The following is a 25,775-nucleotide window of genomic DNA, read 5'->3' on the forward strand; positions in this document are numbered from 1 at the left end:
TTCGGACCAAAAGTGTAAAAATATCTAAAAAACAAACAACATAAAAACAAAACAACAACAACAACAAAAAACCAAGAAGAAAGCCCTGCTGGTTAAAATTATTTGCCTGAAGCATGTTTCTCCAAAGGACCTCTTAAAATTATCTCTAGTACACCAAGTGATGATTGGCCTGTAGTAGTGTTTAAACTTCCTGTTCCTTACTTTAAATGCCAAATCCCTTTATTAGTATTTGAATCCAGTTACTTTTGTTGTCAATGTTAGCATCTGTATTTGGATGAAGAATGTGAAGAATCAATTTAGCCCTTCAGGCCAGGCAATAGGACAAACGTGGCAAGAGTAGATTATTTTCCATGTCGTAGCTCTTACCTGCGCAAAGAAGACTGCGGCATTGTGTCTGCCTTCCTGCCACCTCAGCTTGTGGAGGAAGGCATCTACAAAGGTGCAGGTTGAAGTTTTGATTGTATCAACTATTTAAAACGTAAATTAAAATAAAGTAGTTTTCCTGTTCAGTGAATTGACAGGCGTGAGTTAGATGTAGAGGCGCTGTACTGCAGCAGTAGGGCTGATGTAAAAATGGTTGATCTCTCAGTAAAGATACAGAAAACTGGTTGAGTGAGTTGGCTAAAAACCTGCTCATGTGTGCCATCATGGTCAATGTGCAACAGGGAAAGATAAGGATAGTGCATACAGGACAAAAGGAAATGGAGAAATTGTTAAATATTGACAGATCTGGTATACTTCTGGAAAAAGGGGAGAAACTGGGGATGTTTGTTTTCCAACCTCTAATCAATTAATATTTAACCATTGGTCATGGGTAGCTCATCTCTACTATCTGTTCCTTGTAAATACAACTTTAAGATGAAAGAAGAATAGGGTGATCAGCCTAACCAAGGAACTATCTGGGAAATAAAAAAGGGAAAACATTTCTGGCAGGCTAGGAAGCTGAATTGGCTCATCATGGGATCCAGCAGGCACTGGGGCTGGCGTGGGGAGAAATCCCACGGGTTGCAGAGTTGAGGTCACATCGGGGCTATCTGAGATCAGCTTTACCAGTAGTGGAGCCTCAACCTCATGTGGTTGAGTAACGCTGGAGTGTACAAGCTTGCGGTTGCTACGTCATTCTCCATAAATCCATTACAGAGATTTCCATCTGGGAACATCTGGCACTGTGCTGGTTCAGACTAGCTGTCCCTGCTAGGTACTTCAGAACTAAGGAGACGCTTGTCTGGGTGGTTTTAAGACGAGCACAGTACCAAATTAGGTCCTGGACTTGATGCAGAGGAAATAACATGCACAGAATTTATTGAGGTTTTCCTGTGAGGTGTCCTGGCTGGATTTGCTTCTACGCTTTGCTGATCAGCTTATCCCCTTGGAAGTATGGGGCAGGCTGGAAGGGCAGCCGTGCAGCGGCTGTGGGTGGTGGCATGGCGGCAGGAGCGGAGGTCCGGCTGTCTCAGCTGGACCTGTGGACTTGCACCTCCTCCACGGCTTTCTGTACAAATATTTGGTATTCCACTCTTTGGTGCCCTGTTTGATTTAGTGATCTTTCCAAAAGCAGGGGTGAAAAAAACAGGCTAAGCTAATGATTTGGGGCTTTTTTTCCTAAAAGCAGCAAACCGATCTTTTCTTTGAAAGCAGTGATCAGAAGGAACTGAGGTTGAAAAAAATTAAAAAGTGCTGAGACTGTCCACAAGCCTTTTGTTTAGAAACTATTTTGATGCTTTTGATTTTTCCCCTTCCTTATCTTCTTAACTCAAGGGGCTTATCAGGAAAACAAAATCTGCACTACTTCTAATTTTTGAACTTACTGAAGTTTTTCCAAAGGCAGATCACAAACCATAATGTGCTAAACTGCCTCTTTGTTATCCAGATTGCTAGGCTTATTTTTCTTGCTTATCAAAATAAGGTACAGTGAAATTGAGATAAGAGCGTATTATTATATTGTTCAAACCCTGAGTATCAGAAAATAAAATTAAATAAATCCTAATATGCAGTTGAAAACCACAGAAATATATCTGTGTAATTTCCCCAGCTTCTAGTCTACACTGCCATGCCTTAAATGAAACTTGCAGTGTGTGTGGGTTCCTGTCTCTATGACTGAAGTCTCTGTGCGTGTAAGAACAAAATGCATGTGACCTCTTCTCAAGAGCTTTTTTCCTCCTGTGGCCGAGCACATCGGTTACTTCTCCTTTGAAATATTTCCTTCACAAAATGGAGCCACAAGTGAACCCTTGCATGAAATAGAAGGGATTTGGGTTGATGGCGTTTGGTTTTGGAAAAATAAGAGATTTTCTAGAAAGTGAATTCTCAGAAGCAGAGGCATTGCTCCGGCATGAGATGGTTGAGGGAGGTCAGAGTAACAGATAATGTGCTAATTTAAGTGTGTGTCATGGTATGCTTAATGTTTTTGTTGTGTAAGTCTAGTTATTGTTTTTTTTCTTGGAATTAAAAGCAAGTTGTATATTTTATTATTTATTTTATAGTAGATATAGGTGGAGCCAATGTCTCAGTAGGATTGGGGTGGGCAGGGGGAACTGGCTTTAGCTCGATATTTACCAGTGCCCAAAAGGGTGTTATTCAGACTCTATATTCATCTTAATATGTCAGAATACAAGCAAGTACTTCCTTGGTACTTGTGGATATTTTATTATAGTAAAAATGAGATTCATTTCACTTTTCTTTCAAATATATGGTGAAAAGCCTTTGGACCTAAGGGTAATGGTCTTTATGTGAGCACATGTAATGTTTAGGTAACTTTTTTCCCAGAACTTCTAATGAAATAGATACGTTTCTTCAAAGTGTTTTTCAAATTGGCATTTTTCGTGAGCAAATCCGGCATGTATATTTATAAGTGTGCTTTGATTGCTTTTACTCAGCAATAATATTTGCCTTTAATGCCCCCCTCTCCAAACTTGCTTCACCGTTCTTCTTAATAGGGCAGTTTCTGGAGAGCTTCTGCAACAGAGGCAAATCTCCAGGTGCACTGCGACTGTTTCCTTCGAAGCCACTAAGAAGCAGATAAGTTGACATCTCCTGAGCCACAGTTAGCTGTGTGCCTTGTTCCATGCTGTGGTGGAGCAAGCACAGCAGAGAAGCAAAAGTAGGGCGGAGTGGGATGCAATGCAAAAAGGGGCTGGATCCCCTTTTTGAGCACAAGGGAAAGAACCTGTGCCAGAGTCCTAGCTATACTATGCCTTAACACACTGGTGTCGGCTATTCTGTAAGTACATTTCCACTCCCTCTGTGTAATGGTAAACTAAGGTAATGTCTCCAGTTGCAAACTCACTGCGCCATCTACTTGCTCTATTGTCTGTTTAAAATTGTGTCAGTGTAATTTAAGGGAGGGGCAAGAGTTCTGCGGGTGAGAATTTAAACGCTATTTCATTAAATTATGGTATTCTGCTCAGAGCTATTGCTATCCCAGTTTACATTCTCAGCTGTGGGACATTTTCTCCTGAAATGAAGCCAGGATGTGCTCACTTGCACGGAACTGTGTGCAAATGCCTTTTGTTCCCTTGAGTCTCAGTTGTCAAAGTTTGGAATCCACTCTACCTAACTTATATCTAATTTTGTTCATTTAACACACTAGACTGGTTCCAGCAAAAATGTTGGTCATGAAACACAGGGATAAGAAAATTTTAAGCTTGAAAGAAAATTGTTCAATTCGTTCACAGGAAATGTAGTAAGTGACCTTAAAATAGTGCCTTATCTCATGTTTATACTAAACTTCAATTCTTGTTTGTCTATTTTTATTTTTTTTTTTTTTTGCAACAAAAGGAATAAACATTCTCTGAATCTGGTTGGATCAGAGAGCTGGAAGACTCCGGTGTTCATGTGTTTTCTTCTTCCTATTTTTTTCTTCACAGTGACATTTTAGATCTTGCCTACCTGAAGAGCCTTATCCTTAAACTAATACTTGTCACCAGGATGCATAATGGTGGAAGGAGCAGCTGCTCCCTGTGGAGCTTTCCTGGAGTTCCAGGGCTGCTGCTGCTGGAGGAGCCAAGTCCTCTTCTCCTGGGCTGCTCCCTTGCAGGTTCTGGCTCAGGTATTGCTGTTGTAAGACAGGTCAGGGAATGGAGATGCACCATTCTAAAAGTGCTACTTTACACTGGCCTACAGGCCATGGTTTTGCTCATATTTTGGGTCAAAGCAGGTAATTTCTTATCAGCTTAGGTTCAGTGTTGTGTTTTGGTGGGTTTGGGGGTCTTTTTTGGCTTTGCTTTCAACAGTGAGCCTTTGAAACAAGACCTGGGATTTCTGATGATGTCATTCTACTTAAAAAAGGCAAAAAAGTTAAGTAGCTGTTTTTGGTTTTCATAAATATGTAGCATTAAGTAGAAATGGATCATCAGGACTTCTGCAGATTCGATAGCAGTAAGACAAGTGACAATGCCAGCATTTTGGGGTTTTTCTTGCCTCCTTATTCTTTAACTATATGCCCCATGAGGCCTATGAAGCAAAAGACAGACTCCCTTAACAGTAGGCCCTAATGTTCAAAGTGGCCTCAAGTCACACTGTAGCTGCTTTTGATCAGAGTTGAGATAGGAAGATCTCCTCAGTGTTCTTGCCCTTGCAAGTATGGACTTGGAATGATACTGTTGTGAGTGTCTTCACTAGAAAGACCTCACAGTAAGATGATTCCATCAAAAATAACAAGGTTTTAAAGGCTTCTGTTGCCCAAATGTAGGTAGGGGTTAATGAATTGTAAAATGTACAATTCAGTTTAAGGGGATGCCTTACATTCCTATTCTCATGTGAAGCGGCAGTGTCAAGATATTGAGGTGATCTCTTCTGTCCAGGAAGGCATGCTGTCCAAAACTGAAATGGGGAAAAAGTATTGTTAGATTGATTCTTTGTTCTTACAGTGTAGAAGGGAGTTAACTGCTGTAGCCCCAGAGATCTCTGCTCTTCTGAGATGTCATGGATGAGTTTGGCATGACATTGAAGGACCTTGCCCTTAAGCATGTTCTTGTTCTGTAGTTAATCATGCACTCTAAAGGTGGTGCTGTAGCTAATGGATATTTTTAAACCTATATGGAGGGGTTTGTGCTTAACTCCTCCTGCGCCCCCTGCTTTGGGATAATAACTATAGCTTTGTGTTAGAAAACTGTTCTGTATTGAGAAACACAGTCCTCAAGTGAAATAATTTATAGACCTTTGACATATCTGTGGTTGATGTCCTTATTTGAGGATGTTGCCATCTTAGGGGTGTTTGTGGATGTGTGTATATATATGTAAAAATGTATGTGTATATATATGTACATATATACACATGTGTATATATATGCATGTTTCTAATGCTTGTGGCAGGTTAGGTAAAACACTGCAGGATGCAGAGAAGCAGACGATGTTCCATACACTAAAACAGGTGGAACAAGACTGTAGCTTATCTAGTTCTGGCCATTTAGATGTTAGAAGTAAACCTAGTTGCTAGCTAGACATATCACCTTCCTTATAGAGGGCAATTTAAAAGACTTTCCAAGCTTAACTCTAAAGGTAAATGCTAATATTTTAAAGATAAATCAGTGATTTTGGGAACCTTTGGGTTTTGGGTATTCAATTTCAATAATGTCCTTAAACAGTCCTAAAACGAAGGCCCCTTTCCTCAAGCTGCAACCCTTTGTGGTATCCTAGTAGTGAAAGCATCTCTGACGTCTCAAGCTGCAGCTCTGTGTGCTGTAGGAAGCAGATGTTAAGCTTGGACTTCATGCTGCTGGTAGCTGCTGATCATCATACCAGTAGCACAGCTAGTAGGACAGGGCTGCCATAAGGGGCTGATCCACAAGGCAAGCCTAACTGACCTAGCCTTGCACTCCTGTTAGAGTAGGTCCTATGCTGTCCCCTCCATCTGTTCATCCTTCCTTCCATTGTTCCTGACCTGGTGGACCTGCAGTGAACTGAGGCAGTGAGAGCACATGGATCGATTCATGGAGGGGTCTAATGAGTACCAGTGTGGATGGGACCACCTAGTCAGGAGCACAGGGTAGGTGTGGAGGTAGGAGGGCACTTACTTTTGGTGGCTATGGACTGTTGAACTGACTCAGCTGGCCCTTCTTACTGGCAGGTAAAAATAACTAGATGACCATACACTGAAACACATAAAGGAAACTCCTGTGATCTGCTGTGCTGTCTGCTTCTGGGAATAGTAAAGTCAAAAAAAGGTTATTTTAAGAACATCATAAACCACAGCAGCCTTTATTCAGTGACTGTCTGTCCCTTTTCAGTGAATGTTAGTAACATGGTCACAAAGTTGACTTTTCACTGTCCCCTGCTTCAAATACAAATAAACAGCCACTGCAGGGTTGTTTTCTCATGTCTTCAAAAAGGAAGCTACTTGTGCAAAGTGCATACAATCTGTCTGTTGTCTGAGCAGCAGTCCAGTGCATAGCTGAACTACTAATCAATTCCTGTGTGGAAAGGATGCCTGGAATAGAGTTCAGAAATGTTCTAGATTCATCATTTCTTAATAGAGGGATCAGACTGATGCATTAGTTTTGCTTTTTGGCTACATCTAGCAAACTAGCACCTCATGTAGGATTTGGAAAAGTAAAATATGGAAATAGGGTGCTTTTATATTTTTTCTTCTCCCCTTAAATGAGCATTTGATTCCTATCAAAATGACATTTGTTGCCTTGAAATTGTATAACCCTCCTGTATTAAAGTGAGGCAATCACCGAAGAACTGCAGGTTTGAAGTGTACTTGCTCTGAAAGCTTGCAGAAGGCAAAATTTCTCTGGCCTGTGCTAGCAAAGTGCTTGGCTTGGGCTCTACCTGTAGGATTAGTACTATGGGAATTGCTGTTCACTTCTTATGTGCAGGTTGTACATTTGCCTGTGCTGATGGATGGGAGAACATAAAAATGATGCTGTGCACAACTGGAAAACTCTGAATGCAGAGACTGATGGAGAGGGGTTGATGTCCTCTCCAAAGCAAAGTGAGACAGTCTGGCTCCTCAGGGTCAAGTTATGCAATGTAGCTTGAGCTGATGTAATAGCTCCCTCATGTCCAAAGAAGGCGAATACACCCCCTCACATTCCTCCTCTGCGCACTGTTCTCCCTCCACTCATCCTCATTGAGTCTGACATTTGTCTGACCCAATGTAAAGCTGATTGTCTTGCTAACCTGGCAGAGAACTCTTTTTGTGCCCGGTTAGTTTTCCACCATTAATAAGCTGATTTGATTTGCTGCTCTATCAGGCAAGTGCCAGGGTTGGTTCAAGAGAGGAGGTAGGCACAGAGCCACCCCTTTCTGATAATGATGAACATTAGGAATGAGCTGATACAACTTCATGCTAAGGCATCGTTCCTGTGGCACGTAAGCCAGTGTTGCTGCTTGATGACCTGGTCCCTTTCCACTTTTCCTTTGTGCTGTCTCCAGTACTTGTTGGATGATGTGCTGAAATAGGTCGTCATCTAAGCTGCTGTGAAATCGCTGTCTCCAGGCGTGATAAAAGTGATAAAAGAGCTTTACCGCTGTTACTCTTGGTGAAACACAGGTTTTACAGAGGCATATTACACCCTGCTGGCATTAGCGTGGTAGGCACATACTGGCATTGCATGACACACGTGTCATGCTTTGGCTGTGCCTGGATCCTGCTCAGCACTCCACAGTGCCTCTGTCCCTTTAGATGAAGTCATGCCTTACATGTCTGATAGACCAATTTTAACCAGCAAATGCTGCTAATAGTTAGACAGTACTTTTGCCATTTATGTTGTCAGTTGCATGTATATTGACCATTTCAGCTGAAGTGTTTGGTTTTTCTGTTCCAGCAAACTACAGTAAGAAGTTTGGACTGAACTACAAGTCTCTAGTGGAATAAAATTAGATTTTTTTTGGCCATGACTGCAATTGTTCTGGACATCAAAGACTCTTACTAATTCTTTTGTGTTTTTAAATCATTGAATAGCCTGTTCATTCTTGGCTGTTTGCTTCTATTCCCCTCTTCTCAAGTGGTTGCACAACTTGACATTAAAATCAATAATTCCTCATTGATAATTGCTCTCAGGCTATGACATCAGGATTTTCTGGAAATATAAAATGATAGTGCTGATAGCAGACTATATGATTTCATTCTGGAAACTGGCCAGTACAGTTGGGGTCCCTGATGTGCAGGATGCAAAGGAGGAGGTGATACAATACTAGCATGTGTATTTGCAGGACACATTTGTTCTGTGTTTTCTATTTTGTTTTCTAGGGGCTGCTGTGTTATAAGAGTGCATCTCTTGAATCAGGTGTGCTCTGATGAAACCAGAGCAACTCCTTGCTATTAACTCTGTGAATAGTTTGTTGTTCTGATACAGCTTTTCTGTTTTCTGCCTTTGCATTATTTATTTTTGCCTGGCAGAGTGAATTAACCACTGCTTAAATATATTGCTGCAGGGATTAGTGTGCCATAGGCATTCTACTTCTTGCCTTTCTGCAGTTCCTGATGGTCTAATGCGTGGGTTTTGGAGGCCTGGTGCAGATCTGCGTTGAGGCAGTGCTCTTGTCTGAAGCAGATGTGTTCAAAAGGATTATCAGGAACATTCTTCATTCACATGTGGGTGGAGTGGGCTTGGTGTTCAAGTGAGAGAGACCACGGCAGGCGACGGCTCCAGAAGTTAGGAATTGCAATTAGATGCTGGAACAGTCGACCACAGGATGCTGATGGGGCCAAGAATTTAACAATGTTCAAAAAGGAGTTGGATGTTTGCTTAGGGTTTAGGAATAGAGGGAGTTGTCAGAATAAATGATTACCAAACGTTTTGGAGGGAGTACCAAACCTTATGTTTTTGAGTCCCTGCTGGTTTCTAGGTATTGGGCTAGGTCACCCATCTTCTGCTGATTCTGGGGCTCTTAATATTGCAGAGGAGATGCAGGGCTAGACAGACCTCTAGTTAGTGATCCACTTTGGCAGTTCTGTGTTCAGAAAGCAATGCCCAAGGCTTTTGGGGACTGGGAACATCACATCTCGGGCTTTGGCTTGCTTGGTTTCAGACATTTTGGGGGTGGACTGCTTGTGCTTGCACCCCCAGCAGTAGTACCATTCCTATGCAAGCTCCCAGAGTGCCTTGGTGAGCAGTAATGTATGTTAGGGGCTGACTTCTAGACAGTGCAAGGTAGTGTCAGGGAGGCTCAAACCAAGCTAGTGAGACAGAAACATTCTTGGCTAATAAAGCTATTAAGTGTGTCCCTGAGCTCGGGCTGTACACTGCCTCCAGACCTAAGCCTGTATCTTTTGCAAGAGACCATGTTGGGCTTTGTAGCTGTGCCTGCTCATTCAGCGTTCACTCCTACCTCTTCACAAAGCTTTTTATTTTTAAACGTTTGCCTCACATTCACATTGTAACACACGTCAAGCACCGAAGTGGTCCCTGGGGAGTGGCATGAGCACAGCAGGTTTCATCTCCTGACATTCCAGCTGGTTCACCAAATGCTGTTTGAGCTTGAAGCTGGTTGAAGGCAGTCTCGTTTTACCTACTCTGTGGCGTTATCCCTGCCTCTCATGCAGCCAGACAGGGAGCTGAGCCAACTGAAAACTTAACCCTACCCTCTCTGACACTCTTTCTTTCCCTGAACTAGCTCTCCACCAAGCTGTAGGATTGCCAGTGGCAGTGTAAAGGAGAGGTCAGTATGACATGGCCAGTTGAATGAGGCAGTAGGACAGCAGGTTTGACTTAAATTGGCTTAACCTGTATGCTGAGATACTTTATTTCTTCCTGTTGTCCTAAAACCAGATGCAAAGCAGAAACTAGTGGGATTTTTTTGTTCCCTTACAGTCTTTGAGCTGAGGCCTTCATGAGCTGTCTTCATCTGCAAAGAAGTTAGTTATTTATTTTGCTGCTGGTTTTAAGATAAAAAAAACCTGCTAAAAATGTTGCCCAAATTTTAAAGTTATCCTATGGGTTAATTCCAATGCTTTTGGATAAAAATGGAAAGGAGAGGATTTCCATCCTCTCCTCATGTTTGCTGGCAAAACCTGTTGCAAACAAGGGTAGTGATATTGTCAAGGAACACTAATTAGCGTTCTTTTTCCCTAGCAGGGGCATAGTTTCTTAATATTTAAATGTTAGGGTCTTACACTATGCCTCTACGAGTTTTAAAAAAACAGTTCTTCAGGAATTGACAATAGATTGGAAAGAAACTTCCAGGATTTTAGTATGTACAGCACCATAGATGAATGGAAACCTTGCAGCATATGGTCTGATGACTGTAGAGAAGCTGGCATTTGTCTGTAGGGAAAGTCACAGGTTTTTTTAATTGTTTGGGTGACATGAGTAAAAGACAATGTTGCCATCAATAAAGCATGGTTAATGCCAGCAAACTTAAGAGTTTGTTTACATTGTGATTTTCATGCTTCAGCAATCATGGGGAAGTGGTTAGTTTCTCCAAAGCAAGGGTTTTCTGCCCTGTGGTGGTTTTTTTCTGTTTTGAACCTGTCTAGGTATCTGGCAGTGGTCAGGCGAAGGCTAACATCTGGGATGCAAACTGCTTACTGTCTTCCAGCTTCTCTACTGAGATCACTCCTCTCTCTGTTGGGACTCTTGCAGTGAAACCTGGAAGGTGCATCCTACTGTAAACTGAACTCCTCAACCCATATTCCAACCAGTTAAACCAGGACAGTTTGGTTAAAGCATGCAGAAAGATGATGGGGCAGCTACTGCAAAACATACAGAGACTTTCTTCTTTTCACATTGTACCGAGACATCATGGTATTCTGGTCTCAGAACAGGTGGAGCCTGCAAAACGTGTTTTGTGGTATTGGTCTGGCCAATAAGCAAGTGTATTCTTAATGACTGAAGGTGGGGAAGTTGGAGATAAATAGCTATAAAGTTTGGTGTGCTCTAGGAGGGTAGAGCTTGGGATAAATGAGGCAAAAGGAGTGGCTTTCTGACCTAGAGCTTGGAGTGATCTTGGTAAAGAGGCCCTTTGCTTGGAGGAGGGGAGGGCAAAGCTGCTCCTGTTAAAAAGACAAGCTCTGCATGATTGTTGAAGCCACTGGGTGCAGGCGGCAGAAGTTGCATGAGTAGAGGGTTAGTAGCTAGTTCCTGTGTGGCTCGGGGGAGCATTCCTGTATACTACAATTCTGGATGGTAGTCATGTATGATTTTTAAGAACTTACGTGGACATCACAGGCATTGTAAGTGGAAACACCTGTGTTTACCTTAGTTATCTCTAAGGAAAGACTTGATGTGGATTTGAAGTGTTCTGGTTGAATGGCAGCTGTCTTTATCAGCCTCAAGCACTGAAGAGTTGCATGCTAACCACAAAAATTGCCACTCAGGAATTTTGCTTTTTAGACAAAAAATCAAAAGGCAAACGAAGAAATATGGGAAGAACATGTGTTTCCAAGCTCTGTGTAGCCAGCATGTCTAGAAGTACAGGGTAAAGTCCTATAACTTTGCTAATGCTGTAAGAAAAAATATTACTCGTTGTGAAACTTGCGGTGCAGTTATGGAAGTAGCACTGAGTCTAAACACATGGGGTGGGTGCGTGCGTACATTCACACATACAACAGTAATTACAATAGCCTAAAATTCATGTCCCGACCACAATGATGTTGCTCCATTTTTCAGTAACTAAGAAAGGAATTTGGCCCAGTGAATGAATTTGAAACGCTCGCAGTTGGCCTGAGTGATCCAGAAGCATTCCTTCATGTTATAAGAAACATGTGCATTTTATGTTTGCAGGCGGCAATTGCTGTGTACCAGAATGCAAGCGACGTACTCCTTGCTGCTGCTGTTTCTTCTCTAGCTTAGGCTAGACTTGACTCGTTTGCATTAACCAAGTGGAATAGAAGAGCTGTAGTACAAACCCTGAGTTAGAGCTAGGAGTAAGTTGAAGTCTTGTTCTGGTAGTGATTCTTTGTAGCCCTCTGTCAAATGGATATGGTATGAGCCTACTGCAAAGGGGTAACATGGAGCAGTTTTATAAAGTTAAGAGTAGTAGGGATTACATAAGCACCACTTAAGACATTGGTGGTCTTATGAAGCTCTGTTTTTGTACTTGCCTGTTGCTCAGAATCGCTGAGGATGGCAGGCACCCCTGCAGACAGCCTAGTCCAATTCCCCTGCTTAAAATAGAGCAGGTTGCTCAGGACCGTGTCTGGTTGTGTTTTAAGTATCTCCAAGGATGGAGGGTCCACAGCCTCTCTGGGTAACTTGTTCCAGTGTTTGATCACTTTCACAGTGTAAAACCAAACCAAACAAAAAAAAAAAAGCTTATGGTTTTGTGGAATTTTCAGTATTTGAATTTGTGTCCATTACCTCTTGTCATTTCACTGCATACCCCTGAGAGAGAAGCCTGGCCCCATCATCTTATTCCCCTTCACTGAATGGTCCTGGCTCTCTCAACCTTTTCTTGTATGACAGATCTCTAGTCCCTTAATCATCTCTGTGGCCCTCCACTGGACTTATGCTTGTATGTCCATGTCTGTCTCATACTGGGAAGCCCAGCACAGGACACAGTACTGCAGAGGTGGCTCCCCCAGTGCTGAGCAGAAGGGAAGGATCACCTCTTTTGATCTGCTGGCAGCTCTTCCCAATGCAGCCCAGGATGGTGGCTGTTTTTGCTGCAGAGGCACCTTGCTGGCTCATGTTCAAATTGCCTACCAGGACCTATGATTCCTTCTCTGTGAAGCTGCTTACCAGCCAGTCAGACCCCAGCATGTGCTGGTGCTTGGGGTGATTACTCCCCAGGTGCAGAACTCTGCATTTCTTCTTGTTGAACTTCATGAGATTCCCATCAGCACATTTCTCCACCCTGTTGAGGTCGCTCTGAATGGCAGCATAACCCTCTGGTGTTATCAGCTGTTCCTCCCAGTTTTGTATACTCTGAAAACTTGCTGAGGATGCACTCTGTCCCATCATGTAGGTCATTAATGAACATGTTAAACAATATTGGCTCTCTGCAGTAACAGCATTAGTAACTGACCTCCAGCTAGACTTCGAGCCACTCATCACAACCGTTTGAGCCCAGCAGCTCAGCCAGTTTTCAGTGCACCTCACTTTCTGCGCATCCAGCCCATTTAGAGTCTGTATGAGATTAAAAATCTGTATCAGTAAATAATGACCCATCAAGCTGTTTCTAGTTCAAAAATCCAGATAAATATTGCTGGAAACAGGAGACTAAAATTAAATAGTAATGGAAAAGCAGATACAGGAGGTTGCAAAAAAACAAGGAGAGGAAAGGAGGTGGTTAAGTACAGTTTTGGGTGGAAAGGGAGTTCTGCTAATTAGCTGTGGCTTAGCTTTCCCTTTGTAAGAGACTTTGGAAGTGTGGACTGGGTTTGGGTTTGGGTTTTGTGTGGTTGTGGTTTGGTTTTTTGTTGTTGTTTGGGTTTTTTTTTTTTTGGGGGGGGGGGGAAAGTCAGAATGATAGGAAGGAGAAGTTCGAAGATCTCAAAAAGCTGCTGAAAGAACCCGAGCCTTGCCATGGCTCAGTTTTACAAGGAGAACTGGCTGAAATCAATGTACTGGATTCAAACCCTTCTTGTCCCCATAGGAGAACAACTTTCCTTGGATTATTGTTGATTTATACAAATTTTTTTCCTCTTGAGTATGGGAAACGATCCAGTACTTAATTATTAGGCATTGTGAACCTCAAGGTTATGCATGTTATGCACACGTTTATCTCAGCTTGTTCTGTTTAAATTGATACTAATTGGTTTTGTTGAAAGCAAAGCTTCTGATAAGATGTCTTGTTATCAGTGTTCCTGCTAAGCTAATTAAACCCCTGAGACAGCACTGCTATGTGGTTTTTTTTTTCTTCCTGTCATGAAAAAAAGTGTTTATTTTGTTCATAGGCTTATGAATTCCTGTATTGCAACTATCACCTCTCTTGTTACACAGGGGTTTATCTTACTGGGAAGGCAGCTCTGGCAAATTCTGCAGTCAATCTATCTGTTGAAACAAAACAGCCAGAGAGGTGTTGGTAGGCCAAATGCCACTATAATTAGATGGTTAATTATAGTCAAGGTCATTTGGGAATGTGTGTCCCTGTCAGTATCTCTGTGACCAAACACTCCATTTCCATATACTGGAAATACTCAAATACTTAAAATATCATAAATTATTATACCCTAGAAAAGAACTCAACCCTAAAATGAGCACATCTGTGAATATTACCCATGTTTCCTGTGGAGCTATGTCCCTGTGTGTCAGCCAACAATGGTTTCACCTTTAGGACAGTAAAGCAACCACCGATGCGGTAGCATCAAATGTGATTGTATCCCTTCAAAAAAATTCTCCCCTTTTCCATCCAAGCTCTGACCACTCACTTAAGGTAAGTTTCAGTGCAAATGCTTGTAATGGATTTGGTGCTAAAAATGTGCTTTGTGTATTCTGGAAAATCACTGTTTGTTTTACTGTGTTTTAAGGCTGGCACGTGTTGTTTCTGTTTTTGTAGCGTGTGTTTCCCTGGAATGATATTACATGTTCAGTTATAAATTTGTAGTGTTGTTTCTATGTAAATTGTTGGTGCATCTGGCTGGCTGTTCAGTCATGAAAAGTGACTGGTTAACCTTGAGGGCAATCTGTTGCAGTAGTGATGTAATATCTTATTAGGCCTCCAAGGCAAGAGGAGAATTTCCATTCATTTAGATGGCTGTCTTACTGGCACTCCCTCTCTCCTTTCAATAAGTAGAACATAGATTAATCTACTGGACTCTTCTTTGCAAAGCATGTAATTGCAGGCTAGCTGATGCCTTTTTTTTTTTTAAACTACTACAAATATTTTCTGGCTTTGAAAGAACTCTTATGTAAAGGGGAAATAAGACCTTGATCTTCCCAAACATCTTTCTAAAAGATAAGCAACCTTCTCATTAGAAACTGATTTAAAATATGTCTCCTTTGTTGTTTGAAGTATATTTGAAAGCCTGCATGTTCCTTCCTCATGGTTTGTTTGAGAACTTATTTCTTGCTTGACCTCGACTATGGTTATTACTTTTACTCTGTGCCTACTTGTGTAGGGCACTGACGTGGTCATGAACTTCAATGCGAGCAGTCAAGGCTTTTAGAAAATGGGGCTATGCATTGAGGAGCAGCCTTGTTAACATTTTCTGTCTGAACTAGAAAACAGAGTAAAGGAAGCATAAAAACCAGAGAGAAACTACACGAGGAAGGAGCTTGCTGTTGTGCAAGATGATGTTGCAGGTAGCCCTGTGGCAGCAAGTATTGCTAACGTTTGTGAATTGACAGGAGTGGCTGGATCCAAGTGGTATTAGCTGCACCAATGAGAACTGGAGAAGTTGGAAAAACAAAGGACAGATTGACTGGCCTGTCTGAACACTGGATTCCTATGCTTTGTTTTAAGTCTTCCCTTTCTTTCTAGCAGATTCCTGTGAGTGATGGTGGCAGGGAGTAATTTTCTATGTCTGTTTTCCTCAGTACTTCTAATGCTCTAGTACTGTTGTTATGTGTTAATGGTAATATTCTAAAGTAGTTTTTTTTTCTTCACTTGCTTTCTGAAGGTAATTGACCTTTATTCTGTCACATATAGGCTAAAAGGACATTGTTTTTCTAAGCTGTGCAGAACAGCTGCAACCTTTTCTTGAACACCAGAAGAGGTTTTAGGACCAGTTTCCTAGGAAAGCAGGAGTCTGTAGGTTGATGCTACCAGAACATCTCCTTCCAATTACAGCAGACTTTTCCTTCTGGAAAACTGTACAAATGGATTTTCCTTCCTCCACGATGACCCAAGGAAGGATGCAGTTGTAGATGCAATGTATCTGTTGTCCTGTAAGTTGAAGTTTCTGTTGAGTGCTCCCTCTTCCCCGGAGTTGCAGATAGGAGCCATCCCAGGCTAAAAGGTGTCTGTTTTCATTCTTTGTTCACTGCTAGACATTTCAGTGCTCTTGACTTCTACTCAGGCCTGTTGGTTTTGTCAAAATCTTGTCTCCTCCTTGCTTTACTAGATTGTCCGTGGATCCCACGTTGGTGGGACAAAACAGTAATGCATTTCATTTGGCACTAGTTGCCTGAAGGCATGGGTTGATGTACTTCAAATAAATGTCAGCGTGGGTAAAATGCTAGGAGAGTGTGCAAGGAAAAGGATTGTCTGCTTCTCTTTGCTCCAGAAAGCTGGTGTCTTGTGAGGAGAGGATGGAAAAGGAGGGAGGGGAGAAGAGAAAAAAAAAATCTGAGGTGCTTTATCAGATGGGGGTGAGCACAGAAGCATGAGGCAGCACAGATGCCAGATTTGAGCAAATACTGCTGAGTCTTGGTGGAGAGTGCTGCTGTGCAAGGAGAGAAAGGTACATCAGCTCATTAATCAGCTATGCCTCTCACTGACTTTTGAGCATGCTAAACAAGAATATAAGCAAATCTGTTAAGAAAAAAGAAAACCAAGGTCAAAAATTCATAGGTCTGGACTCCTGAATTGCTTTTTGCACACGCTTTGTTCCTATTTTTTTTGCTTCTCTGCAGCATCAGCTTTTTATTGTTCATAGAGAGACAAACAGACTCTTGTTCCAGAGGGAAAGGGGGTGGCGGTAAAGCCTGGGTAAGCTTGGAGGAATGTCCTGTTCACTGCCTCACTCTGGTTCCAGGTCGAAGACAAGGTTGGGTGGGGGTTTATTGTATAAGGAGCAGTCAAGTGTCAGAAAACAAGCGACAATGAAAACAAAGTGCAGCCAGTAACCTTGGGGCTCTGACACTGAGAAAATGTTTATCAGAGGAAGATTCTGCTGGACATCAGTGGATAAGAATGAGTTGATGTCACTCTTGGCAAGGACGGGAGCTCGGTTTTTTCCACACAAACAGCACAACACGGCAAGGGGAGAGGCAAGGGAAGGGTGGGAAGGAGGAGAGGGGAAAGAGGAAGAGGAGGAGAGAGCTGTTTGCAATAAATTGGGCTAATAAAAATATATAAAAGCATGACTTGTTTTGTCGGAAGGAGCCTCAGTGCTGGGACATAAATAGACAAAGGTTAAGGATGCTTCAGGGCTCCTCCTACACTGCGGCTCTGAAGAGCTGTACACAGATTCCTGACGGCCATTGCGTAATTTGCTTTGACTTGCTCCCAGTTGAGACCGTACTGTGCGCTCATTCCTGTGGCCCTTATTCAACACAACCTCATTTGGCTTTAATGGGACTTTTTGCTTAAATAAAGAAGTTCAGCTTTTCTGACCTCTGGTAGCTTCAGTGCCTGGCCAATGAATAGGAGGACCTCCCCTCGCCCTCAACCCCTGTATACCCTTCTTTTAAAGCTTCATCACATTTTATACTTAAAGTAATGCAGTGTTTTCTCTGCAGGAAGAAAGGCTTACACCAGGCAGGCAGGCAGCAAAACAGTGGAAGCTGCCTTCCAGCAGGTACCACCCTGAAGCTAAGAACTAACTACTGGTATTTGGTGGATTTGACTGTGAGCAGTGTTGGAAAGCACCTCAGAAAAGGTGTAGGAATAATGAAAGAATGTCGTGATACAGCAGTTTTAGAAAAAAAAACTCCTTCTAAAAGCAAAACAAAGAGACTTCTAAAACCAGAAAAGCATGGGAAATCATTAACAGCATCTAATCTGAGCTGTCTATATTGGAACACCTACTGCTGGCTGTCCCCTCTATGAATGCTCTCGTAGAGCATAGAAGTGAGTGGCTTTTTATTTATTTATTTAAAAACATGTTACTTGGTCTAACAACCTTTTTTCCCTTTCCTAAAGAAAAATAGGAGTTGTGTTGTGCTTGCTCTGTTTGTGTTCATATATTCTAGTTCAGTGCAGATAGTTTCTAAAGTGACAGAAGTTAAACTAGGAAAGAGCTCTCCTAGGCTGGAATAGGTGCAAGTATAAGCCTTCTAGTATTATAGATGTGTGGTACTTTGTGTCCTGTTTCCCTCCCTTTCCTCATCTCCACCATGTATACAAGTTGCTACAAGCAGCCTAGAGCTACCCAAACATCTGTAAGGTATTTGCGTAGTTCGCAAACAGCCTTTCAGGATATTGAGCACTTGTGGAAAATTGGGCCATTATTTTTCAGAATGTAAAAGGGTTTTAAAACTGGATTGTTGGGGGCACAAACTTTGCAAATCAATTTAACAATGTAACTTATATCCAACTGGCTCTCATCACCAGGGTTTTAGAGCTGCTGTGGTAGTGTAAGGAAGCAAAGCTTTACATTTGACCCTCTCGTTATGCAATTCCCTCAGGTATATGTGACTCTCCGGAAACTTTTCAATTTGATGACTTCCTGCTAGACCATGCTATCTCATGAAAAAATTCAGCTAGCGCGGTGTTGACTGAATAGGTTTGAGTGCTCTCCTCTGCTGAATGACCTTACTAGGCATGTGCAAGCTTCTGACCTGTTTTGCAATGACTCAGCTCTGGGTAGGAGCAAAGATCAGCACACCAGACTTCAAGGCAGACTGGACAAGGGAAAGCAGTTGCATTTGTGCTGGAACCATTTAGAAGTGCAGGCAGTGTAGCTGGAAAGGAGGAACGGTCAGGTTTGTTGTATGCTCTACTTCACTGAAAGCTACCAGAATCAAAAAAATCGCTTAAGTGCTGTCCTCCTCTGCTACATAAAGTTGGAAGAAGAGAAAAAAAAAAAGTGTATTTATTAATTGGAGAGTTGAATTAAAACATTTAAGGTACTAATGTACTTCTAAGAGAGTCTTAAGAACTCAAACCTCCAGTCTTTAAAGTGTTAACATGTTCTAAATTGTTTTGTACCTTAATTTTAAGGCAGTTGTGGAGCTAGATACTGTTGTATGTAACTGTCACTCATGCGTTTTCTGTAGAGTTCTTTCTCCCCCAGTCCAAGAAGAGATGCAGCATATGTGCCTGCGCTAACATAGTTTGTTTTCATATTGCTTTTAGCATTTTGTTTTGGTTTTTAAATTATTTGTAAGAGTGGAGATGTGGAGTCAACATTTTGCTATGTATTAGTGAAAAGAAGAAATGTTCCATTATTTCAGAACAAAAAATGGTTAAGGCTCTTCTGTCATCACATTTGTGGTTACAGATTCCCAAATGATCAAAATTCTTCCCCTCCAACTTCTATAAAAATTGTGACTGAGCCCCTTCTGTATCCCTTGTCTGAAACCTACTTCTGAGCCTATTTTTGTACCATTTGAAAAAACAGTGCTGAAATCATTGCAGAAGTGGATATACTTTTATGTAGGACACTATACTGAAACGGCACCTGGAACAGCTTCTTTCTGTTAACAGCTGCATGTCGTACAGCCATCCTGACATTACTGGTGAGGCTAATGTGAACAAAGTTTAAGCATGCAAGGTCTACTACCTTCATGAGAAACCTAAAAAGTATAGATTGCGTCCTGTAAATGAACCTAACGTCAAACCATCTTCCAGTTGGTGAATTAGTGGTAGGTGTTGTAGAGGTCACTCAGACCTGGATTTATTGTTCGTAGGACTTAGATTATTTTGCTGGGCTCAGTGTTATACTGGCCTGATGGAAGGTTTTCTGAAAGTTAAACTAAAGCTACTGAGTGTTACAGTGCAGACTGTGCACAAGAACAAGCTGCTGCTTGGAGGTGTATGGCGGTATGGAGTCAGGGTACGCTGCCATTCTGCAGCAGCTACCTCTTGTGGACCGGCAGCAAAGCGAGGCAGCCTGTCTCTCTGGTCTTGACAAGTAAGCAGCCCTACCTCGCATTTCCAAAAAGGGAGATAGCCTATGTTTGTGGCTTGGGCTGGTCGGGAGAAGAAGCAATTCTGCTGAGGGGGGAAGACTTTTGCTGGATCAGACAGCTTGAACCAGTACGTCCCAGAGCCGTGGAGTGCTAAGCCTGGGAAATGGGGTGCTGGGGTCAGAGTGGAACACAGCCCTTTGGGAAGGGGGTGGGTGGGAGAGCGAGGTCCCCTTATGGGGCCAGTTGGGCACCCCCTACCCTGCAAATACCAGTGCAGGAGCTGCGCCTGTATCTGTTTAAATTGCAGTGGAAGAGCAACCCAGCTCTGGTTGGTAGTACAATGCTGAGCGACCACTTGTATGCACATTGGCTTGTGGTTCTTTCTTCAGTCTTTAGCAATCTGAAAAGCTAAAAGTCTTAGGTGCTGTCTCACAGGAATGCTGGGAGTCTACAATTTGCATGATATCACTATTATAAGAGCTTTAAAGATGCCAAATGTAGTAGAAAATAACTCTTTCTCAACCCTATTGTTTAAAAATAGCAGCAAATGTGGATAATGTCACAACAAATGATTAATTTTTAATTGTTTTCATGTATAATCTTGAACACTTAATTTGGAAGTATTCTGCTCTCCCCCCCCCCCCCCCCCCCCATCTCCCTATTTTTATAACAAAGAAGAATATTCGCTTGGCAACAAGGCTGTATTTGGCTTTACGTCTCATCCCTTCCTGGTATTTTATTTCTCACCTGAAGTCAGAATCTTCTGCACAGAATATAAGAATTAATTGCTGTCAGTGTCGCAAACCAAGTTGTTGTTTCAGATGGTGACTGAACAGAAATTGAGCTTTATGGGCTTGTGTATATATATGAATAAAAAATAATGGGGTTTTCTTGATGTGCCTTTCTGCCCAGTGGTGTGTTGCAGAGGGGGAGAGGTGTCTGGCTGGTTCTCTCTCCTCCTGGATGCTACAAGATCTGGGTGCCCTGGGCCCTGCTGACAGAGAAGTCCGGAGGCAGCTGGGCGCTTGGGACTGAGGAGATGAGTGCTGTCCCTCCTGCTGTGGCAGGAGGCCTGGGCTAGGGGAGCAAGCATCACTTCTCAATGCGTAAGCCACAGTGGCCGAGCGTTGCAGCTCTGTGCTCTGATTCAGGTCCCTTGTTAATCATTAGAAAGGTTACAGAGCCGGAACCTCGCCAAGAGTTGTAACTGACTTTGTGCTCTCATGTACTTAGTGTAACTCATGGAGATGTGTTAACTGAAATGCTGTTAAGATTCTCTTACAGTAAACCAAGTCAGAAAGTCTGGTTGGTTGATTTGTTTGTTTGTTTTTAAAAGCCATATCAGACAAAATACTCAACAGTTGAGTAACTATTCAGTATTTAGTTTTATTTGGCTATTGTGTGTATTTTCTAGTGTTATGAGCAAAAGCGGTACACGGACGCCCTCACGTATCCATGATTACTCTAACAGGCGGTATTCTGATGCTGTATGCATCCATAACATGATGTATTTTTCTTTCTCTCTTAATGTAGTCAGAGGATGCTGAGAGCGAGTCCTGTGTCTAGTGGGGCTCTTATAATTTCGCATGCCAGCCTGCGCCCCAGACTGAGGAAGAATGTCTGACTGTCTCCAGATCATGCCCAGAGTGGGAGGACTGATCTAACAGCTGAGAAGAGGAAGGACATACCTATAGCTGTGTGTTTTGTGCTGCTTCTGAGGCTTGTTGCCCCCCTTGTGAGCCAGTTTGGCTTGGTGGCGTGATGGGGCACTGTACTGACAAATGGGTAGATTTTGGGTAGGTTGATAAGCTGAATCTGTCTGTGGAAGAGCTCATTGAGAACCAGAACTGGTACAAGGACAGGGCCTGGCAAAGCAGGGGTGGCAGAGCAACAAGATTCATCTTCTTTTCAGCAACAGAGAGCCCTAACATCAGCTCGGGATGTGGTTTGGCGAGGGTACCTTCTTAAAGAGGGACAGGGGGCTTTTCCTGAGTGCTGGGAGGCTTTCCAGCTATAAAGGCTTTATAGGTCTTGTAACAGACCTTATAAGTACCTTGAGGGAGACGTGATTTAGGATGAGCAAAGCTCCACGTACCACAAATTCAGAACTGTTATGGTGAGGAAGTGAAGTTTTGCTATAAAATGACTGTTACTTTCCATGACAGACTTAGGAAATAGGTTCGTGCTGTCTGTGAGCAGCAGACTGTATATTTAAAAAAAAAAAAAAAAAAAAAAAGGGTGTGTGTGTGTGTTTTTACAGCTGCACTGTTTGGGGGGGCGTTAAATGGAGGGAGAAATGAATTGTTATATTCTGGGTATCTCTAACCACAGAGGGAGTGACGCATGTGCTTGGTGGAGCTGGAATGTGGAAGCTGTCGGTGCTGGCTCCGAGATGCGTCTCCCCACACTGACAGCCATGCTGGGACTCAAGTCATTGTCTTCCAGTGTGGGGAGCTGGGGCTCCAGAAGCTCCCAGGCTCACTAACTCTGTGCTGTTGGTTGCAACAGATAAAACAGTACTCCTAGATTACCATTACCTATGGGTTACCTATAAGAACAGTATCACACAAATGTTGTCTTTAGATATTCAAAGCTTGCTTAAGTAGCAGCTTATTTTAATAGTAAGATGATGCTCTTTCATGATATTTTACTACTTACTGAACTTACTGAAGTGCAAAGGGAATGTAAATTGCCTACTACAGAGGAGGTGCAATTTGCTTGATTTCCCCCCCTGGATTTTAAAACACTTCATGCTAGGGATTCCTTATTGTCCTTTGTCTTTCTTCAAGGCTCTTTGCCACTTGACAGTATTTGACAAGAGATTATAAACATGGAGGCAATATAGAGCATAGCAGGCCACTTACTTCTGTGTAACTGTTGAATGTTTTAGGTGCCCTAATAAGCCCTGCAAAGCTGAGTGATTAGTTTTTTAAACACACTGTCAAAAGTAAATAGTGTGTGCATTGTCTCCTCCTTCTCCCCCCAGTTCAACCTCTGAGTAATTTCAATATCCTAAATTTAGTTGTTATAATTTCATGCCAGCTCCATGTTTCCTTCTGGCCAGGGAAAATACCTTTATGTTGCAATACAATGCTGGGAACAGTAATAGTTATTTAGATACTAATACTGCTGGGAAAATTACATCCATTTTATCCCTTGAGTTACTTCTAAAATTGGTTCTAATGGATCCATGAAAAGAATCAAAGCAGACTGAGAAAGAAAAGTACATCAGCGCTTTCGTTTGCCTGACTTGAATTTGGAATGTGGGAACAAAACAGAATATTTAAATACAGGTGGGAGAGCTGGGACAAGGATGAAAGTGTTGGTTCAGACTTTGGCTGCAGGCATTCACAGAAGTGTCAGATGGTAGGATCATTTAAACAGAAAATGGCTCTTCCTGAATAATTTTATGCTGTTTGGGTAGTGGGGTGCCAAAGATAGATTTTTAATTGTCTGAGGGCATCCAGGTTCCCAAAGTGATGCTTCCTTGCTTTGCACTGAACAGAAGTGCGGTGAGTAGACCTTTACTCAGTTGGACTTGCTAGTAGATAACCACCTACCCTGATAAATAAAATAGTGCAGTTAAACTTGTTGTAAGAAAAAGTAAGGAGCGATTACTTAATTTATGTGAAGTATTTGCTGTATGGGCTATGTACGTACGGGTTGTAGCATTTAAAAAGTTGGACTTCGTACTCCTGAGTAGTGCAGCCATTCCAAGTCATGCTGGTAAAGCCTTCAGAGAAGAAATAAGTATCATCCAAATTTTAATTTGGATGTGAAATGGAAGCCCACATTGCTAGCAAAATGGCTGAGTGGTAAGTTGGGTTGCATGTGAGGAAAGAAGGTAAAGTAGAAAACGTCAACTCTGTTGCATTTACAAATTACTCTTGTTCTTCGCTATATTTTCTTGAACGAACATAGTAGAGAGAAATTACTACTCATAGTACCTGTGGCCAGAAAGCGTCAATAGTATATTTCGGACAGTGCTTCTTTAATGTATGTTTTAGATAGCGCTCTTGGAAAAATAGACAAAGGCCATGATGTGGCTGCAACTTTTGGCCATGATGTTATTTTTACTACGGGAATGTCCATTCGCTCGAGTCCTTAAGGTTTGGGGCTGCAGTTGTAATTGAGGATAGCGTTTGCCAGATCAGAAGTGAATGATTTTAAGTCTAACACTTGACTGTATTTTGATCTGATACAGAAAATTCCCTGTGAGGAAAGAGGAAGAAAATATCACAGATGTCTGCTTTTTTGTGATGATACAAAAATTGTAGGAAATACATGAAAAGTGCTGCTACATACTGAATAGAAACCATGTATTTCATGTATATAAATGACGGCTATACCAGAATCAGCACTGTGCTTTGTTTGCAATTATAAAGCATCAATAAAAAGTTTCATCAACAGATACTATTACTTATTTAAAAGGAACTCTTTCAGTGAAACTACCTTTAAAGTTTTCTCTGACACTTTTAAAACAGTTTTCTCCATCTCTGGGAAAGAAGACTGAAGTCTTAGACTTGCAGAATCTGTAAGTAAATGGCCTGTTTATCAGTCTTGCTCCATGCCATGCTGTAGCAATAAATTACAAACAGAAAACTCTCAAATTGACATCTGAACTGAAGAAAGTGCCTGAAATTTGGAGAAAACCAACTGACAGCAATATCGGTTGATCTAATAAAAGATGTTACTTGTTGAAGAAGCATCCCACTTTTACAGGCATGTTGTAGATGTAATCTGCGAGCCTGAAGTGGGTGACTGTTTTGCCTTACATCGTCCTTCCTGTAATGTGGTCTCAGGCACAAGGCTTATGAGTAAGTTACCGTGGAGAAAACTAGGTTGTGAACTCAGGCTTGCAGCACTTCAGCTACGCTGTAGTAATTGCCTGTGTGTGTGCTTTTGCCTCTTCGTCAAAGCAGCACAATGTACTCTGCCCCTGCTGAATTTACTTGGGGTTAGTGTGTGTACACAGGCTGGATTTGTGGAATAGCAAACGTGCCCCAACTTCATGTGGGTGCCCTTGTGCTCAGAGGTGACTTTAGATGTCAACTTTCCCCTAAACCACTAAACGCTGGGGTTGTTTTGCCTTTTTTTTTTTTTTTTTTTTTTGCTAGTACATGGTATGTCATGTGGATGAATATCCATGCACTTTTGCCTAAAATAAAATGAAGACTGCCGTGAGGCTAATCTTTATTACTAGTAACAGAATTGATTAAAATAGTTCTAGAGTGTAGATTGGGGAGGTGTAGATTGGGGAGGGGTAATAAGATATTGAGTTTATTTGTTCCTGCTGTACCTTTTCTTTTCCATCCACAGCCTAAAAAACTTTGCATCGGCTGGCAAATTTCAACCAAACTTTGCAGTGAGAGAGAGATGTGAAAGGTAGTTAAGGTCCTATTATTTCAAGGAAGACAGGTGGACAGGTAAAGTTGAGACTCTTTCAGTGCTTTGCATGGATAAAAAATTGGAAGTGACAGCTTGCCATTGCTAAAACAGAGATTTTTCCCCTCTGTCCTTTCCTTCCCTCTCTCCTGCCCCTCCTGGAACTAGCTCTAGTTTTTGATCTCAAGGTGCTGTGATTCTTTTTGCTACCCTAGAGGAAGAAGAAAACCACTGGATTAGTTCTCTTTGGTTTTAGTGAAGTGAATTGTTTTCTGTGCAAGAGCTGTGGTGAGGCATGTGATGAGGAAGATGGGAGTTGGACCTTCCCTTTCGTGGAGCATGTTTGTGGGGATCGGAGGGAAGAAGCTTTTGATTTGGCTCTGGTTGCCTTATGAACCTCTATTAGATGTCTGAGAATCTGTGTGGGAGAGACCACATTGATGCTCAGTGTTCAACACTGATGGTGCTGTAGGAGAGCAGGCTCTGCTGCCGCCTGCCCTGCTGGCATTTGGTATTTGAGGGCAGGAGAAGGGGAGGGATGTTCTGCCAGTGAAGTCTGGCTGAGGGACAGCAGTTTCCATGGGGTCTCAGATAAATCATGTAATCTCTTGGTGCCTCAATCCTTCATCTTATAAAATGATGTTAGTCTTCTGGCCTTTGGGTTTGCAGAGTACTTAGGATTATGGGGTCAGTTGTAGCCTGCGGATATCACATGCTTAAGTAATCAGATGATGGTAGGTCTTGGGTCTCTCTTGATGTGTTTTCAAAAAAAAAAAAAGTTGCTGCAGAGTAAATACAGCTTATTGCATGACACAGGACCAT

The 25,775-nt window shown here is 42.1% G+C and overlaps 1 protein-coding gene and 1 long non-coding RNA gene across 2 annotated transcripts in view; both read left to right on the forward strand.

Annotated features, from left to right (window-relative positions):
* The window catches only part of BORCS5 (BLOC-1 related complex subunit 5), a 75,721-nt gene that overhangs the window by 19,964 nt on the left and 29,982 nt on the right, over positions 1-25,775 (forward strand). The gene's annotated exons all lie outside the window — the stretch shown is intronic.
* LOC135315195 (uncharacterized) lies at positions 17,762-23,160 on the forward strand. The gene is made up of 2 exons (XR_010374636.1): positions 17,762-18,419; positions 21,102-23,160. It is a non-coding gene; the product is annotated as an uncharacterized LOC135315195 (long non-coding RNA).

Source organism: Phalacrocorax carbo, chromosome 1 (assembly GCF_963921805.1).
Source record: "Phalacrocorax carbo chromosome 1, bPhaCar2.1, whole genome shotgun sequence".
NCBI lineage: Eukaryota > Metazoa > Chordata > Aves > Suliformes > Phalacrocoracidae > Phalacrocorax > Phalacrocorax carbo.